Source organism: Desmodus rotundus, chromosome 3 (genome assembly GCF_022682495.2).
Source record: "Desmodus rotundus isolate HL8 chromosome 3, HLdesRot8A.1, whole genome shotgun sequence".
NCBI lineage: Eukaryota > Metazoa > Chordata > Mammalia > Chiroptera > Phyllostomidae > Desmodus > Desmodus rotundus.
The window spans coordinates 102,609,994-102,629,697 of record NC_071389.1 but is presented as its reverse complement, the minus strand read 5'-3'; the positions used below and the strand labels follow the sequence as shown (position 1 = coordinate 102,629,697).

The following is a 19,704-nucleotide window of genomic DNA, read 5'->3' as shown; positions in this document are numbered from 1 at the left end:
AGAAGTGGGGCCTGTTTAACTCTGTAGCCCTGGCAGGCAGCACAGTGCAAGCCTACAGTAGGCACTTGACACATGGTGTACATGGCCGAGAGAGTGAACAGCTAAGAGGGTAGACAGAGCTGCTGGTAGAAACACAGGTGGACATGGCCTGCCCATTCCCTGTGCACAGGTATCAGCTCCTTGTTCCAGGCTACCCCGAGGTGGGGCTCCAGTCTCATCTCCCCACCATGTGAAGGGGGACGCTTTGGACTCACTTCACAGAGAGGGTCAAGGTTGCCCCAGGTCCTGTGATTTATGGGAAAGCTTGGCCTGGAGCCCAGGGCACAGAGGTCCCATTGGGAGTTCACTGTCTGAGATTGGTTTCCTCCTTTGATGCTCATGGTCTTGGCACTCCGTGGGAGGAAGTTACGTTTTTACGTAACATGTGAGACCAGACCCTTTACTGACTTCTACCTGGGCCAAGTGGCCATTCTTCTGTTCAAATATGGTCAAAGGCATGAACTGTGCCACACCCCCCAGGTCCCGTCCCAACACCAGCACTGCAGCTGAAATTCCCCAACCAGACACAGAAGCTCTGAGCCATGACTGAGGGACACCTCCATCTTTGAGCCTTTCTTCTGTTGTTTTGTGCGGGGCATTCTCTGTTCATATGCTGCGGTATAAGACAATGAGTGAAATAGCTTTTGTGTTTATTCTGCATCCATACTTCTCTGCCCCCATAGTTTGTCTCCTCAAAATCCATTTCTTTCCCCAAAAATCCACACCAAAAAAAAAAAAAAAAAGAACCCCAAAACAAAAAGCCAGTCTGGGTTCTCTCGTGAGTTTGACACTGCAGATCTGTCTGTGTCTCAGCCAAGCCCAGCGCCTGGCAGCTTGTGGCAGCCAGTGGGTGAGATGTTGGGGTGCCCTTCTATACACAGCAGTGCCCTGAGGGAGTGCCAGGTGAGAGAACGGGAGGGAGTCGGATCCACTGAGGGCCTGGACCATCGCTTGGTGCTCGGGGTGTGGACCTGAGCCTGTCAGGGGTGAGGCCCTGTGCTGTCAGTAAAGGCCATCTTAAGGAGAGGACTCAGGCGTATCCTGTGAAGTCTCCAGGGTGGGAGTCATAGGGAAGGAGACAGTCCTTATAAATCAAAGTGTCCCAGAGGGAGGGGCCTGCTGGGAGGCTGAGGGGTCTGGCCCTGTGAGGGCTTCAGGCCCTGGCAGGACGACTGCCTGGCACAGAGCAGGCCTGCAGGAGAACTGGAGTCCAGGTCAGAGTTCACCTCAGTGGGTTCCCTCCTCCCCGCACCCCCATCAGGCACAGAGGTCTGACACCCCTGTGGACTGCAGGGAGAGCCCACGGAATGTTAGGGCTGGAGCGTGTGCTCCACGGAATGTGAAATTGAGGCCCAAAGGAAGTGACCCATGAGGTGGAGAGCACAGGCTTGGGACTGTATGTGACCTGACTGGACAGCCGGGCAAGGGGTGGGTGAGAGCCTGTACAGGAAGTAGGGCCCAATGGGCAGACTCACTGTGGGGAAGAATAAGAAGCTGGAAAAGAATCACGTCCCCCTCTACCAGGCAGATCACCGGGTTTGGAATCTGGGGATGAACATTGGAGTCCTGGGAGAGTGGGCGCTCTGGGCCTGCAGTCCCATGACGTCTTTGGAGCTGGGGGCTGGACACAGGTGGTCCTAGAGAGTTTGGGGAAGGAGAGCTGGAGGACCTGGGCCTATCTGGGGGCACTACACCCACATATTGATTGCATCCTGCCTTCCTTCCCTTTTAGGAGCAGTGCCAGCCCTTCCTCGGCCCTTGCTCTTAGGACTGCCTTCTCACATGGCCCTTCTGAGACTTGCCAGGTGCTCATCTCCTGAGGCAGAGCTAGAGGTTTTCCCCCAAAGCACCCCATCCCAAGCCCTTCCAGGAAGAGTGCAGCCATGCCCCTCACCCATCTCACCCTCTCTGGGAAAGTCTGGGCTGCATGCAGTCTGACTGCTGGGAGCTTCCCTTACCGAGGAAGGAGCCAAGCATGTCCTCTCTGGAGATGACAAAGCCGACGATGCCATGGGGACCACACTGGACCAGATGGACCCGGGCATTCCCGTGGAAGAACTGGTCTGGGCCCAGAGTGCGTGCTACTTCCTGAGAACACACAGCACAACGTTATGTGCTCAGGAAGGGGAGGAGGGGCAGTGAGGCTGCAGGGATGCACAGACAGAAATCCAGACTGATTCCTCAGCATAGCCCTGGTCAGTCTCCCTCTGGACCTATTTCCTTCCTCACTAAAACCTGTCCAGGTGGCCTCCTGCACCCTGGGCTCCTCCTCATCTTCAGAAAACACCCCCGACTCAGCTCAGGCCCCTGAACTGGGTCATCATTTGCCCCTCTTTTCTCAAATTGCAAACATCCTACTTAGCAGAACAACTTAGCAACATCCCCTACCAGCTTTAATCTGCTGTGCAGTCCCCACCCTTCCAGTAGCAAGCAGACACAGCCACCCAGAGCCTTCTGGCAGACAGGCACACAGGGTGAGCTGACAAACAGGCCCTGGTCCTCTGCCCCTCCCACCTCAACAAAACTTCAAGGCCCTGAAGAGAGCCACAGCCAATACCGAGGTACCCAGAGATGGTCCTGTCCTGTGGCCAGAGGTCTGGGCTGGGACTAGCGGCTCACCATTTCTGTAACCGTGGTGAGTGATTTCATACCCCTGGGCCTCAGCCCCACTTCTGTAAAGTAAAGCTGGTGCTTTCTAAGGTCACTTCTGGATCAAACTGGATGGTTAACATTGACATAAGAAATGCCTTCCATCTTCCTTCCTGCCCTTCCTCCAGCCCACAAAATGGAAATCCGCACAGATAGCAGCCTACTAGGCAGAGACAAGCAGGGCCTCCCCTTCTGGTGCTTGGTTTCTTTAGACTTGGTGCTCGGGGGCTCTATCTCCCCCATCCTCAGCAAGCAGAGGCTGCCCTCCCAGCCAGCCCTTCTGTGAGCTGGGCTCACCCTCTGGGTGCTGTCCCCTGCCTCGCCCTTCATGCTGAGGATTAGCTCTCTGTGGGGGCCCCAGGCCAAGGAGAGCTGGGGGGCCCTGGCCAGGCACTGGGCATCACAGAGCTGTTCTGCTGAGACATACTCCCGGCACCGGCAGCTGTGGAAGAGGAGAGAGGGGGGAGCTGTTGTCTCCCTGATGCCCCTCAGCCGGCCTAGAAGCCCACCTCCCAAACAAGGACCGAGCTGTCAGATCTTCCTAAGTAGTGAGTGCATGTGTAATGGAGAACCGTCAGTGACTCCTTAACATGTCCTTTCTTGCTTCTGCTTCTGTGCCAGCAGGCACATCCCAGAATGGAAGCCCTGCCTGGGACAGAGAGCCTGGCCCTGCTTGAGTATTTTTGCTCTGGGCATCCTGCTGAGGTAAGAGGGAAGACAGAGAGCTGTTCAGTCTGGAACAGTTCTGTTTATTCAGCAGACTTCCTGGCACAGCAGTGCTCTCTCCTTTCCCCTTCCTCTGTTTGCTCAGGCGACTCCATCCAGGCCACAGATGAGCTGCAGCAATAGAACCCAGGGCAAAATCAGGGGTCCCATGGGCTTGGCATCAAGTCAGGGTCTGCTTCTTGCAGCTGGCTCAGGGCCCTGGGTGTGGACCTCACTGTCCCTTGATGCAGTACGTCCTCGGCCCCAACTGGGGTGCCTTGGCTCCAAACCATTATGTTATGAAATGTTAAAGGTACTTATTTAAGAAAAGAAGATCTAAAGTATGAATCATAAAATGGTGATAAATACATATCTACCAAAAATTGAATCTAAAAAACATACTAAGCAAAGAAAAAGAGATAGAATCATGGATATGGACAGCATTTTGATGGTTGCAAGATGGAAGGGGGATTTGGGGAATAAAGAGATGAGGGTATTAAGAAGTACAAGCCATGGCTGGTGTGGCTCAGTGGATTGAGCACCAGCCTGCGAACCAAAGCTTTGGCAGTCAGGGCACATGCCTGTGTTGCAGGCCAGGTCCCTAGTAGGGGGTGCGTGAGAGGCAACCACACATTGATGTTTCATTTCCTCTTATTTCCCTCCCCTCTGTCTAAAAATAAATAAAATCTTTATAAGAAAAAAGAAGTACAAATAGCTAGTTACAGAATAGCCATGTGGATGTAAAGTGCAGGATAGGGAATCGAGTGGCCAAGGAACTTAATTAAACCCGTGACCTATGGACAGAACAAAGGTGTGGGGATTGTCCTGAGGAGATTGGGGGTGCTGGGTAGAGGGGGGCAAATGGGGTAAATTGGGACAACTGTAATAGCATAATCAATATAATTATATAAAAACTCTAACTGAACAGCCAAAAAAAAAAAAAATCAATTAGCATGACCTTGGTTGAGGATAAAAAAAAAAATAGGATAAAAAAATATAGCTGGGAACTGAGTAAGGTTGGGTACATACAGGGATAATTCCAGGTGATAGAGTGGTGTTGAAATGCTCATGCTTTACTGGATGTTAGCTGTATCATCTCCTGGTGTGTGTGGAGGGGTGGGATATAGACTGATTTTAGGGTAGACTATTGAACTAGAAGCTTCCTGTCTGCCTTCCTTACCTTGAACAAGGGTTTTATATTGTTTGTCCTTGGAAGATGTGGGGTGGAGGCTGGTCATGGTTGGGGTGGGAGATAGGGAATGAGCTTGGGAAAATATTTGCAATTTACTGTGTCTTTATCTCAGCTTGTCAGAGCTTGGCCAATTTATAGAATGGAGGACTAGCATTTTCATAGGCCAAGTATGGTGTGAAATTCCTGTTGGGTATGCATTGTGATTGACTTTGAACAGGCTCAGGTGGAAACCTTCCAGCATTTGGCAGTCATAAAAACATGGAAAGTATGGAAAACAACCAAGATTCTGCCTAGTCCATATGAGAACGCTTTGTGTTGTCCCACGTACATCAGGCAAGTACTGATTTTTGGGACAATCTATGAGGATATGTGGTAGACATTCTTGGGGCAGAAGGGACATCCGGTGGGAGCTTGTAGGTACTAGAGGTGGAATGGTATTTCCTGATTGGAAGACTATGGTTGAGAGATGTGAACCAGCAGAGAGAAGAGGTAGTAAAATGTTTCCATTGTTCAATTACTGGATTAGTGGTCAGTAAAACATGGAGGACGAGGTTCAGTGAAGGCTTGCTGGAGGAGTTGATGCTTAAGTCTTGCCTGAAAATGGGATTTAGCAATGGAGAGTATGAGAATAGGGCCTGTAGACAAAGGCTCAGAGGCAGGAGACAGTAATGCATTCACTCACATACGTATTTATTCACCCAACTAACCCAACAATATTTCATGAGCACCTACGATATACCACTGTTCCAGGTGATAGAGATACAGCAGTGCACCAACTACACAAAGCCTCTACCCTCCTGTAGTCGGTGTATGGAAGCAGACCCTAAACCTATAAAACAAGGGTCAAGGAGGTCAGTTGACAAGTGCTGTGGAGAAAGTTGAAGCAGTGTAAATGAGGCAGGACAGTGGGGCTTGGGGACTGGGTGCCACTACCTGGAGTGATCTGTAAAGGCCTACGTGATAAGGTAATATTTGAGCAGAGACTTGGAGAAAGTGAGAGAGTGAATTAACAAAGAGAATAGTGATTGAAGAGCAGTCCAGACAGAGTCCTGCAAGTGGGAGCCCTGATGAGGTAGTCCTGTGCTTGGTATGGGGAAGGAATAGCAGGAGGTCGGCTTGTCTGGAGCCAAGTGGGCAAAGAGCAAACTAGGAGAGAGAGCCAAAGAGGACAAGGGAACTGGATAATAGAGGCCTTAGAAATTATTGAAGGAATAATTATTCTTCTTGAGAAGGTAAGCTACTGGCAAGTTCTGAGCAAAGGATGATATGATCTAACTTGTGTTTTAAGTTGCGCCAGTCAATTCTGGCTGCTGTCTTAAGAATCAGTTTAGAGAGGCAATAGTAGAAGCAGGAACTAGTTAGATGTTTCTTGCAATAATCCAAGTGAGAGATGATTGTGACTTCAACCAGGGGATGAAAGTGGAGGTGATGAGAGTTGGCTGAAGCCAGAGCTGACAGGATTTGCTGATCTGTGGGTATGAGAGGGAAACATGAAGTTGCTAAGATATAATGTATTGTAGGAGGATAATATTTGGAAAGAGAAAAAAGTGTTTAGTTTTGGACATGTTAAGTGTGAGATGCCTTCTAGATATGCAAATGGAGATGTTGAATATGTAGTGGGCTTAGAGTTCAGGGGAAATATCTGGGTAGGAAATACATGTTAAGGTATTGGTGGGAAAGCAGGCTTTTCACTGTTGTTGAAACAAAATTTTGTGTATATATAGTGGGAGATAGCTTCAGGCATCAGTGCTTCTCAACCGTTGCCATATTTTGACACAGAAAACAAAATGTGTAGAATTAACTGGATTAGATGGACTAGGCTGCTCATCTAAGAAGAAACAACAGGCCCAGAATGGAGTCACTATGCTAAGCCCCACCAAGACCCAATACCTAACCTGGTTGCAGTTTCAGCCCTTCCCAGGAGTGGAATTTTAAACGATGAGTCTGGAATTCCCTGGTCAGTACTAGGTCATCTGCCTCATGAAATCCCCTGCTATCCCCTAAGGGAAGGTGACCTTGCCTGAAATAATCCATAATCCACTCTTCTAATTTCCCAGTCCCACCCACTTTAGGTTTATGGGAACCTTCCATTTTGCAAAATTCATCAGAGTGCCCTTCTGGCTGCTAGAGGCAGTGCAGCCTGATTCATGAAACACTTAGTAAAACCAATTAGATATTCAAAGGTACTTGGTTGAATTTTGTTCTGTAAAATGGCCCCGTGGCTCAGGAACTCCACCGGTCACAGGCTCCATTCAATGGTCTTACCTGTTACCCATTTGAGGCACTGCCAAGCACACTGGTTGGGAAGCTGCTCTAAAGGAGAAGTCAAGTCCAGATCAAGGAGCCTGAATACACAATGTCGATGTGTGTATTCACAATGATACACAATTCATCAATACACAATGATGAACTGTGACTTTGTCTTGCAGATACAGGAGATCACCAAAGAGTTAGCAGAAATGAATCATAGTCATATTTGTTTTTGATAGGCATTTTTCAGTTTGTTTCTGGTGAAAGAAAAGTTTAAAAAATTTTTCATTCCATCACAGTCTGATGCTTTGGTGAAGTATAAAAAAGTGAATTACTGGAAAAAATTTTTAAAGTTAAATATTTTATCATTAAATTCAGCATAAAAATTATTGTGCCAGATTACTGTAAAAGTTTTTAAAAACTTACCCTCAGTTATCTTACTTCCGCTGTTGTGGACCAGCAGCAAACTGTGGGACTGGCAGCCGCAAGCTAACACTTTGAGTAGCACTGTTTAGAATGGGGCGTATTGACAGCAAGGATAGTGATAGAAATATCTTTGGCTATCTTTCCAGTTAGTTGGAGGGCCACCAAATATTTTGTCAAATTCATTGAATACCTAGAGTGGCCTGAGGCAGCCTATCCATCAGTGGTTTGATGGAGTCGTAAAGCATGTTGGGGCTTACTGTACTGACAAGGGCACCTGGCTATTCTGATAGCATCTCCTCCATCTCCCCCAGCATTCTGTTCTTTGGGAGCCACTCCAAGGTGGCTCTGACCTTGGTCAAGTGTAGCTTATGTTTAACCGTCTCTTGGTTGATCAAATTTGATTATTTGAGTTTCAATGGTGACCGGCATGTTACAAAGGACTTGAGACAGAACATCTCTCAGGATAGAATGACCTGGTTGTTTTTGCCTGGTTTTCTAGATCATGTAACAGGGTTTATTTTAGCTGTCCAATGCATAGGCTATAAAAAACAAAAAAGTTTTGAGCATGGGGGCCTGTCTGAAATGATTAGCCCCCTAAATATTAGTGCATAAGGCCACCTTTGTCCTGGTGTCCTGGTGTTTGTCTTGTGTTCAAGGAACACAAGAACCAGTGTTCCTTGTTTCCCTTTGTTTTTATTCCCCTACTAAAAGCACCAGCATTTATCAAGGGAAGATGGGGTTCTCATGAACTCATGTCATGTTCCTCTCTGTATTCTGGAGGAACTGAACTGCACCCATCTATCAGGGATGTGAGGTCCCCAAGTATGTTATTTGATTAAACTTCCCTTTTTCTTGATTAGAAAAAGCCTTGTTTGTCTATCAGTAGCAAGAGTCCACTTCCATTTGTATGGCCTTATTACCACACTCCTACCTAACCCTACCTACGTTACTGTGAGCTGACCTGTCAAGTCTTGGACAAAAATAGTGAGAAGACACTATGAGAGCCAATATTCTTACGATAGCTGAGAAATTCAAGAGTTCTTATATACTCTGAGTGAAGGGTCATTGCAAGATGGCTCTTGAATATGAAATATTAATTTGGAATTTGAGGGCATATCAGCTAATGACCCACCTTTTGGCACAATCAACAATTATCTTCTTCACCAGGGCTGAGTCTCAGATATATCAGGAGGCTGGTCAAAAACCAGAGGTAGCTTTGGTTGTATGTGCCTTTTTGTATCTCTCTCTCTCTGGCTGTCTAGGCCAAAATCCTGGGGAAGCTGCAGATCCCACAAATGCAGGCAGCTCTGGTGGAATCATTGGTGAGTAGTCAAAGCCTTTGGTCAGGGCTTAAATGGGCACCAGACTTTACCTGCTGGGGTGCCAGTGATACTACCACTGGCATCTCATTTCCCATCTGTATTCCAGGCCAGCTCTTCCAGAGAGGACATGAAGGAACAGGAGCTGGGAGGCTGAATACTGTGGTGGCAAGCGTCAGTTCTATTCCTTGTCAAGATTCACTTGTGTTTCCCAGGGCCAGTGGGAAAAGTGGGGGGGAAAAAAGGGAAAAGCACAGACTAGCTTGGGGGGGGCATCCCTGAAGGGAGCCAATGGTGATGTCCAGGAGGCATGATGTTTGGGGCATTGACTGCATGGCCACCGACTGGTCAGAATTGAGGCTGTTACTGTGCTAGAGAGGAAACTGATGGACCTTTTGGGGTACCAGCCATTGATCCATTAGTTGATGGGACTGTGTGGGTCCTGAAGAAGTGGTTGGGCTGTGAAATAGGAGGGAGCTCAGGGCGCCAAGTGGTACAGAATAATTTAAGTGTTTTAACAAAGTGAGTGGCTACAAAAGTATACTGACTGATTATTTTAGCCCTTTGACATGTGAGAGTCATGGACTCCTGAGTATCCATGGCAGTTTTTACATACATAGGAAATGGCAGTTTTTACATGCATAGGAAACTGTGAAGTTTCTCCATTTTTTTCTGAATTCTCATCAGGGATAGGTACAGTCTCAAAAAGACTGTGATATGGCTGGTAGTAGGTGATAGCACCTCCCTCACCTTTGCTATTGGCTGAACTGATTGGAGGTTAGAAGTTACACCCCTTCCCCTCTTTCCTGGATACAGGGAGTAGAGTATAGCCTCTGACTTGTACGTGTAGAATTAACAGTACATATGTCTGTGTGTCTGCTGGTTTTAAGGACAAATCTGAAAATTTGAGCAAGTGCACTTGGTTGAGGTTCTGGTCAGACAGGTTAGAGATAGGGCTTAGGTCTTGGAAACCACAATGAGGGCAGGATGTTTTGCTCAGGGAAGCCAGGAGTGGGGAAATGCAGAAAGGGCATTCCAGCCAAGTCTTTGGAGAACATGGGAAACCAATTTTATTCATTGATTTCAAAGATCCAGAGGTTGGGAGTCCAAAAGGGAATGCAAGAAAGACCACAGAGAGAGGAAGGTCCAAAACTGTCCTAGAAATGATACAAAGAATCTCTGGTGTTCTTCTCAACCAGTTGGTACTTAGAGGAATTGGGTCTGTATAAGCGTAGAGATGATAGTAACAGATATTCTGTATGGAGTAGAAATTTATATAGGAATTAATAGAAAATATGTTTAAAAAATGAGACAAATACTGCATCTGGAACCTTAAGGCATGCCCATTGGAAACAGATTGACAGTATGGTTGGTAATTTTTCTGATGATAGAATCAAAGGGAGAAGAGAATTCTGTGGAGATTTCCAGCAGTAAGAAATGAACAGATGAGCTTTGAGTACATTGAACAGCAAATTGGCTCATCGGGGGTGAGATGGTTTAAAATATACTGCTTTCTACCCTGGCTGGTGTGGCTCTATGGGTTGGGCACCATCCTGTGTACCAAAGGGTCATGGGTTCAATTCCCAGTACATGCCTGGATTGTGGGCTGGGTACCCAGTTGGGGGCATGCAGAAGGCAACTGATTGATGTGTGAACATTAATGTTTCTCTCCCTCTCTTGTTCCCCCCTTTCCTTTTCTCTAAAAATTATAAATAAAATCTTTTTTAAAATATTGCTTTCTGAGTATAACAAAAGTAAAACAAAGATAGTATAGTGGAATAGAATACTGCAACCAGAGTAAAAAATTAGTCATTGTTCTCATTAGGCCAGTTTTGTGAACTCTTCCAAGCTGCTGTCCCAGTTTATGACTCAAATATTACATATAAAGAGAATATTTTTGTTACTATGAATATTAATAAGATGCTGTTTATGACATACTCTGGATTCTGCAAAAAAATACTAATGTTTTACTGGTTTCTATTTGGCAGAAAAAATTTAACATATTAAATATTGGAGTGTTAGGACTAAAAAGGATTTATAGGACATCTAGCTCAAATCTCACATTTTGTACAATAGATGAGGAAACTGATTGGTGGAAGAACTAGGACTAGTATCTAGGACTCAGAGCTCATTTCTTCTGTATACCAAAGATCTTCCCAGTATGTGTTTATAGTGAGTAGTATTAGCTTGTAGTGGTTTTTGTTTTTTTTTAATTGATTGTTGTTCAAATAGAGTAGTCCCCATTTTCCCCCATTACTGTCCCCTGCCCCACCCCCACGTCCCACATTCAATCCTTCCCCACCACTTGTCTTCGTCCATAAGTCCTTTATACATGTTCCTTGTCTTGACCCTTCCCCTTCTTTACCCCATTGTCCCTCTTCCTCCTCCACTCTGGTTACTGTCAGTTTGTTCTTTATTTTCATGCCTTTGGTTCTATTTTGCTTGCTTGTTTGTTTTGTTGATTGGTTCCACTTATAGGTGAGATCCTAGGTATTTGTCTTTCATCGCCTGGGTTATTTCACTTAGCATAATGCTCTCCAGTTCCGTCAGTGCTGTTGTGAAGGGTAGGAGTCCTTCCTTCTTTCTGCTGTGTAGAATTCCATTGTGTAAATGTACCACTGTTTTTTGATCCACTTATTTACTGATGGGCACTTAAGCTGTTTCCAGCACTTGGCTAATACCAATGATGTATTTGTATTGTTCACAGATATAGAACAAACATTTCAAAAATTTATATGGAAAGATAAATGACCCCAAATAGCCATAGCAATTTTGAGAAAGAAGAGCAAAGTAGGAGGGATCACAGTACCTGATATCAAACTATATTACAAGGCCATTGTAATCAAAACAGTCTGGTACTGGCATAAGAACAGACACATAGATCAATGCAACAGAATAGAGAGCCCAGAAATAAACCCAAGTTTCTATGGTCAATTAATATTCAACAAAGGGGGCGGGAGTAAAAATAGCCTCTTCAACAAATGGTGTTGGGAGATATGGACAGGTACATGCAAAAAAGAAAAAAGAAAAAGAAACTTGACCACCAACTGATACCATACACAAAAATAAACTCAAAATGAATAAAAGACTTAAATAAAAGTCCTAGAGGAGAACATAGCCAGGAAAAATTCAGATATTCCATGCAGCAATATTTTCACTGATATGTCCCCTAGAGCAAGAGACATAAAGGAAAGAATAAACAAGTGGGACTTCATCAAATTAAAAAGCTTCTGCACAGCTAAAGAAAACATCAGCAAAATGAAAAGGGAACCAACCATATGGGAAAATATATTTGCCAATGATACCTCGATGAGGTATCATTGGGTTTGAGCTCCAAAATATATGAAGAACTCACACGACTCCACACCAGGAAGACAAATAATCCAATATAAAAATGGGCAAAGAACCTGAACAGACACTTTTCCAAGGAGGACATACAGAGGGCCCAGAGATATATAAAAGGATGCTCAGTATCACTAGCCATCAGAGAGATGCAATTTAAAACAATAATGAGATACCACATCACACTTGTCAAAATGACCATCATAAACAAATCAACAACAAGTGCTGGCAAGGTTGTGGAGAAAAGGGAACCCTAGTGCACTGTTGGTGGAAATGCAGACTGGTACAGCCACTGTGGGAAACAGTATGGAATTTCCTCAAAAACTAAAAATGGAACTGCCTTTTGACCCAGCAATTCCACTGCTGCAATTATACCCTAAGAATCCTGAAACACCAGTGCAAAAGAACCTGTGCACTCCAGTGTTCATAGCAGCTTGTAGTGTTTTAATAGTTCATCAGTAAGTCTTGGCAGTTGCCAGGTTGGCTATCCAGAGAAATTCATGGATAGTCTAAAGCAGTTGTATGAAAGTTGATTTCCTTCTTAATTTATATATTAAAAGCAGCATAAAGCATGATTGAAAATAGCCTCAATTTTAGTCACTTATTTGCTAAATTTAACATTTTAATGAGAAACCTCATCAAGAGACTTAACCAACTCAGCAACATTCAGCAGCCTGAGTTCTTCAGATAGTCATACAGAAACAAGTTATGTGATCCATTGTAAACTCTTTTGTTGAATGATGGTGAAAATATTGGCTGATGATAGAAGCCTAAGGAGGACCAAGGTCATGTACCAATTTAAAACATGAATGTACTGTACTTGTGCAACTCAAATTTAACACAGTTCTACATTGTCAACACAATGATGCCCAGAATAGATAGATAGAGAAGTGAAAACTGAATCAAAGAAGCTATGCTGTAGGCTATCTGGAAGAGAGAAAACATGTGTGAACCATCTCTCTGTCTGTCTGTCTGTCTGTCTATCTCTCTCAGTCCTTACCCAAGGGCACATTTCCATTGATTTTAGAGAGAGAGGAAAGGAGAGAGAGAGAGAGAAACATTGATTGGTTGTCTCTTGTATGTGCCCCAACCGGGGATCAAACCTGCAACCAAGTGCCTGGACCAGGAATGGAACCTGCAATCTTTTGGTGTACAGGCTGATGCTCTAACCAAGTGAGCCACATAGCTGGAGCTGAACCATCTCTTTTTAAAAAATAACCAGAGGTCTACAAAAGAATAGCCTTGTCTGACCTTTATGGCCATTGCCTTCACCTACCACAGATTCATTTTTTTTAATGTTTCACTGGTGAGGTCCAGGAATGCAGCCAGCCCATCATAAAGGGAACACAGTCTGGATCACAACTGCACTGCATATGCTAGGGTCCTCTTCAGAGGTGGTCAGTGTGCTGTGTAGCTCTCACGAGTGGCAAGAAGACAGACTTCCCCATCCAGTGTGAAGATGATTTGTGGTGCTTTTATTGCATTGACTGTCTGGATGCATAAACCTGAATGTAAATTATGCATATAAATAATTCAAGCATGACCTAAAAAATTCATACATAAGTAAGGCAAAAGTAACAGTTCTGTTTATTCTCAGTCCCCTTCACACTCTACTTACTAGACAGGTTTAAGTTTGGTGTGCATCCTTCAGTCCTCTTTTGAGTCTATGTGGAAAAAACCCATATCTACGTATACACATATACATACACATGAGATTCATATACTTTAATCTGTGACTGTGTTCCAGATCCTGTGCTGGGTGCTCTTTTGCTCTAGACATAAATACAGGAACAGTCCAGTTAATAGTCATTTCTTTACAAATTTTGTTTAGAATATGACTAGTATCTCAAAAGTAAGAGTTTTCTGATTTGCTCAAGTAGATGCCACATGCTCTGTACCTTTCAAAGACTCCCTCTGAGGCAATTAAATTTTTGTACAAAATTATGATAAGGCTATTATAGTGATTTTTCTTCCACAAATATTTTCACAGTAGCAGGTGGTGGTAAAGTTGAGTCAGTCCAGAAAAGAGGAGAAATTAATCTGACAGCCTGAAAACATTTGAGGATATGAAAACACTATAAAATGCAGGTAGAAGAACTCAGAAAGCTCAACTACATTGGGGCTGTTTGAAAGAGAGCCAGTAAGTAGCTCCAAAACATTTCATGTCATTTAAGGTACAACTACAGCTTAGTACAGTAACAGTATCTTATTTATAGTGACAACACATGGAAGGCAGAAACTGACATACACATTTGATAAAAACATCTAGGAATACCCACAGCTTTCCAGTGAATGAAATTATTGATGCCTGTTCAGTGGCCAACTTGTATATGATATTTCTTTGTTAGAAAATAAGGGCTACAAAAATGTATACATTTTAATGTTTTCTATTTGTATAAATGATGGACTTAAAAGTAAATCCTAATTTTAAGTGTATGAAATTTTAAATTAGTGCTTGTGAGGCCATCTAGTTTTAGAAATATTTATTCTTATAGTATCAGTACATTTTTCTTAATTTCATGTTTGAAAATATATTTAGAAATGTATTTACTATATTTGTTTTAAAACAACAGCTCTGACTTTTCATGGGTCAAACATGTTAAGGAAAGTTGTAGCAAATCAGGGCAATTTATTTATTTATTTTTTATTGTTCAAGTACAGTTGTCTCGATTTTCACCTCACCCCACCCCCCCATCCCCACCTTCCACCCTCGAACCTACCCCACTTTGGCTTTGTCCATGTGTCCTTTATACATGTTCCTTCATGGCCCTTCCCCTATTATCTCCCATTATCCCTCTCCCCGATCCTCTCTGGTTACTGTCAGTTTGTTCTTTATTTCAAAGATCAAATGTGGTATCTATCTGTTCTTACCAGTTTAAAATCAGGGCTATTTAAATAGTGCCTGCTACTTACGGGATTTCCCAAGCAGGCCAAAGTGTAAGTTTATGATTTGAAAGGGCATTAATATCTTTTTCAAGCATAATATACTAATGAATTTTTATTTTAATCATACTAATTTCTGATAAGAAAACAGATGTTGAGCCTAAAGATACTTGTAGGATACATGTAGGAAAAATTATTTTAAAAAATTTATTTGGTGTTTTGGGATGTTTTAAACGGCATCTTTTGAAAGTGCTAAATCCTAAAGTAGTAGGTCGGGAACAAACTTTTGAATCAGAGAAACTTGAATTTAAGTCTAATACCACATATTTATTAATTATGTGAACTGGCAAGTTTCTGAGCCTCAATTTTTCCATCTATTAAATGGAGAAGATAATAATAGTACTTTCTTCATAGGTTATTTATAAGTAGGTTTAAATGAAATTTATTTTCATTTATATGTATATATACACACAAATATCTGGCCCCATAACAAGTATGTAGGAAATATGAGCCATAATTGCTGTTGTATATTTCAGGTTTTATTTCACTTTAATATGTTGTAAGCATTTTTTACAAGCTTAATCTTTATTTTTCTGAATTAGGTTTCCTACTATATCCATTTATATTTGTTATCTGAATATTTTATTTTTTCCTTTTAAATTTTTAGTTGAAGTATCTTACATAAACTTTAGTTGTAACTATAATAACTACTTATTGCATGTAAAAAAAGGTTTATGTTTAAACACATTATTTTCACTGCAAATGGGGTATATAATTCAGCAGGGAGGACATAATTCAGACATTTTTTGAGTTCCAATTCCTTCACATCCTTACTTTTCCTTGTTATTGTCCATCTTTTTATTATAATAATCCTAGTGAATAAAGAATGGTATAATATTTCATTGTCTTTTTGACTTCCATTTCCTTGATGGCTAATAATGTTGAGCATCTTTTCATTTGCTTACTGGCCATTTGTATAGCTCCTTTGGAGAAAGGTCAGTTCTGATCCTTTGTCAATTTTAAAATTCAGTTTGTCTTTTTCTTACAGCTTGTCTGTCTCTATCCAAGTGTGATATGTCCTAAGACCCAATAGCACTACACCCTAGTTTTTTCATACACATACATGCACTTTATTGTTTCTCTGTGGTATGTGCAAATTGCCAGCATCACTGCTCTTGTACTTTAGGGCCATCGTTAAGTAAGATAAGGGTTTCTTAAACACAAGCACTGTGATATCTTGACAGTTGATCTGATAATCAAGGTAGCTACTTATCGACTAACAGGTGGGTAACATGTACAGTGTGCATATGTTGGACAAAGGGGTGATTCATGTCCTGGGCAGGATGGACCAGGATAGCATGAGATTTCACAACTCTACTCAGAATGGTGTGCAATTTAAAACTTACGAATTGTTTGTTTCTGGAATTTTCCATTTAATATTTTTGGACTGAGGTTAACTGTGGGAAACTGAAACTGCAGAAAATGAAACCACAGATAAAGGGGGACAACTGTATTGAGTTTTAAGGGTATATATTCTGGGTACAAATTTCTCATGAGATATATAATTTGCAAATACTTTCTCCCATTCTGTGGGTTTTCTTTTTACTTTCTTGATGATATCCTTTGAGGCCCAAAAGATTTTAATTTTGATGAAATCCAACTTACCTCTTCTTTATATCGTTGCTTGTGCTTTGTTGTCATATAAAAAACCACTGCCTAATTCAAGTGATGAAGATTTACACTTATATTTTCTAATAGGAGTTTTATGGTTTCAGCTCTTATATGTAGGTCTTTAATCTGTTTTGAGTTGGATTTTGTATATAGTGTAAAGTAGGATCCAATCTGACCCTTTTGCATGTGGATGGCCAGTTGTTCATCATTGTTGAAAAGACTGTCTTCCTCCCATTGAATTGATTGTAAAAGGTCAATTGGTCATAAACATAAGGGTTTATGTATGAACCCTGAATTCTATTCCATTGCTCTCTGTGCTTATCCTATGCCAGCACCACACAGTCTTGATTACTATAACTTTATGGAAGGTTTTAAGTTAGAAAGCATGAGTCCTCCAATTTTGTTCTTTTTTGAAATTCTTATGACCATTCTGGGTCCCTTGAATTTCTGTATGATTTTTAGCATCAGTTTGCCAATTTCTGCACAAAAATCAGGTGGGATTTTGATAGGAGTTACATTGAATCTGTAAATTGATTTGAGGAGTATTGCTGCCATTAAGAAAAATGTATCATTTTTTTTCATCCTCATCTGAGGACATTTCTTCATTGCTTTTAGAGAGAAAAACATCAATGTGAGAGAGAACCATTGAATGATTGCCTCCTGTCTGCGTCTTGACTGGGGATTGAACCTGCAACCTAGGCAAGTGCTCCGACAAGGAATTGAACCCACCACCATTCGGTTACAGGACAACTCTCCAACCAACTTAGCCACATTGGCTATGGCAAGAATACTGTATCTTTTGACCTATGAACATGGGATGTCTTTCTATTTATTTCGGTCTTCTTAAATTTCTTTTCATAATGTTTTATAGTATTCAGAGTACAGGTTTTGTGCTGATTTGTTAAATTTATTCCTGAGTATTTTTTGATGATATTGTAAATGGAAATCTGTTAATTTTCAGATTGTTCATTGCTAATTATAGGGATATAATTGATTTTTATATATTGATCTCATACCCTGAAACTTTGGTGATTTAGTTGATTAGTTCATTATGGTTTAGCACATTTAATATATATTTTTTACATCCCTCAGGATTTTCTATTTACTTAAGATCATGTAATCTGCAAATAAAGATAGTTTTACTTCTTTCTTTCCAATCTGGATGCTTCTTATTTCTTTTCTTTGACTAATTGCCCTGGCTAGAGCCTCCAGGTTGAATAGGATGGTGAGATCACACATCCTCGTCTTTTTTTCTGATTTTAGAGGGAAACATTTAGTCTTTCACCATTAAGTATGATTTTTTAGCTGTGAGATTTTAAAAATAGATGTCCAATATCAAGTTTAGGATGTTTCCTCTGTTCTTAGTTTGTTAAGTGTTTCTGTCATGGAAGAATGTAGGGTTTTTCAAATGCTTTGTCTGTGTCTATTGAGATAATCGTGTAGTATTTGAACTTCATTCTATTGATATGGTGTATTACACTAATTGATATTTAAATGTTAAGCCAACCTTGTGTTCCTGGGATACGTCCCATTTGGTCATGGTATATAAGCCTGTTTACATATCCCTGGACTCAGTTTGCTGGTATTTTTGTTTTGCTTCAGGTTTTTGCAACTATATCCATAAGTTACTGGTCTATAGTTTTCTTGAGATGTCTTTGTTTGGTTGGAGTATAAAAGTGGTGCTGGCTTCATAGAATGAATTGGGATATGTTCTTTCTTCTATTTCTTTGGAAGAGTTTGTGAAAAATTGGTGTTTATTCTTTAAACATCTGATAGAATTAGTCACTAAAGCCATCTGGGGCTAGGCTTTTCTTTGTGAAAGTTCTGAACATCTTTTAAAATCAGGTTTGTTTTTCCTTCTGTTATTCATTTACTTCAGGAGCTCTTTTACATTCCCTCTTATGTGGATTAGAAAAAAAGCTTAACCTTATTTGACAAAAATAATACTTACATTGTACCACTTTCGGAAACAAACAAGCAAAACAAAAACTAAAATAAAGGAAAGAGGACAGGAACAAAGGGAGCAAAGAAAGCGAACCATACATCTTCAAGAAAATGTATTTGTGTTTGGCCTATGAATAAAATAATGTCATTTTATAGCATTGTATGAAGTAGTCATTTTGCTTTAAAGTAAAAATCTCACAGCCATCTAGAAAATAATTTAGTAAGTTGAAAATTTCCTGCTTTTATAATTGTTATATATTGTTTCTTATGCTTTCAATGCTTAGGCTGTTCTACATTGCAATAATTTTGTTATGAGTTTATATAAGTAGAAATGATCCAACATACTCTAATAGTATTTCATATACTTAAGAATAGGGTAATATTATCCCTGGCTGGTGTGGCTCAGTGGATTGACTGCCAGCCTGCAAACCGAAGGGTCACCAGTTCAATTCCCAGTCAGGGCACATGCCTGGGTTGCGGGCCAGGTCCCCAGTTGGGGGCACACGAGAGGCAACCACACATTGATGTTTCTCTCCCTCTTTCTCTCTTCTCCTCTCCCTAAAAATAAAGAAATAAAAATCTTTAAAAATATTTTTTAAAAAGAATAAAGTAATACTACTTTTTCTAGCTAAATTTTAGTAATTATTATCCTAGATCATAATTGTCAAAAATAACATTTTAAAGAAGAAACTTACTAAGGATGAAAAACCTTTAGATAAATATTTTCAGGTGAGATATATATGAAGTTAAATGCAATGTATAGCACTTCAAACTGATTTTCCTTAAGCTAGGACTTAACACAATTCCTGACAGTATCAATTCCATCTTGTAAATGTGTAAATGGTGAGAGATGATAGTAAGAAAAGCTATGAGATAAAATTACTGGATTATTCTTTTGAGAAATTAAGTTTTAAAAAGTAATCATGTAATGCCATTACACATTCCTCCTCTACCCTTAAACAGGTAAGTATAAATAAAGGCTCCCTGGCATGTTCCTGTCTTTCACCAGGTTGTCAGTCTGGATGCCAAGATGTGTCCAAAATGTAGTGAGGGGCAACCTACAAAAATTAATTTTATCTTTATCTCTAACTAGTCTTTTGAAAAAATATTTTATTTTTAGAGAGAGAAGAAGGGAGGGAGAAAGAGAAGGAGAGAAACATCAGTGTGTGGTTGCCTTTCACATGGCCCCCCTGGGGACCTGGCCCACAACCCAGGCATGTGCCCTGACTGGGAATTGAACCGGTAACCCTTTGGTTCACAGCCTGTGCTCAATCCACTGAGCTA

The 19,704-nt window shown here is 41.6% G+C and overlaps 1 pseudogene; it reads left to right on the top strand.

Annotated features, from left to right (window-relative positions):
- Window positions 1–2,049: 2,049 nt before the first annotated feature.
- Window positions 2,050–19,704, top strand: part of LOC123478752 (uncharacterized) — a 62,214-nt pseudogene continuing 44,559 nt past the window's right edge.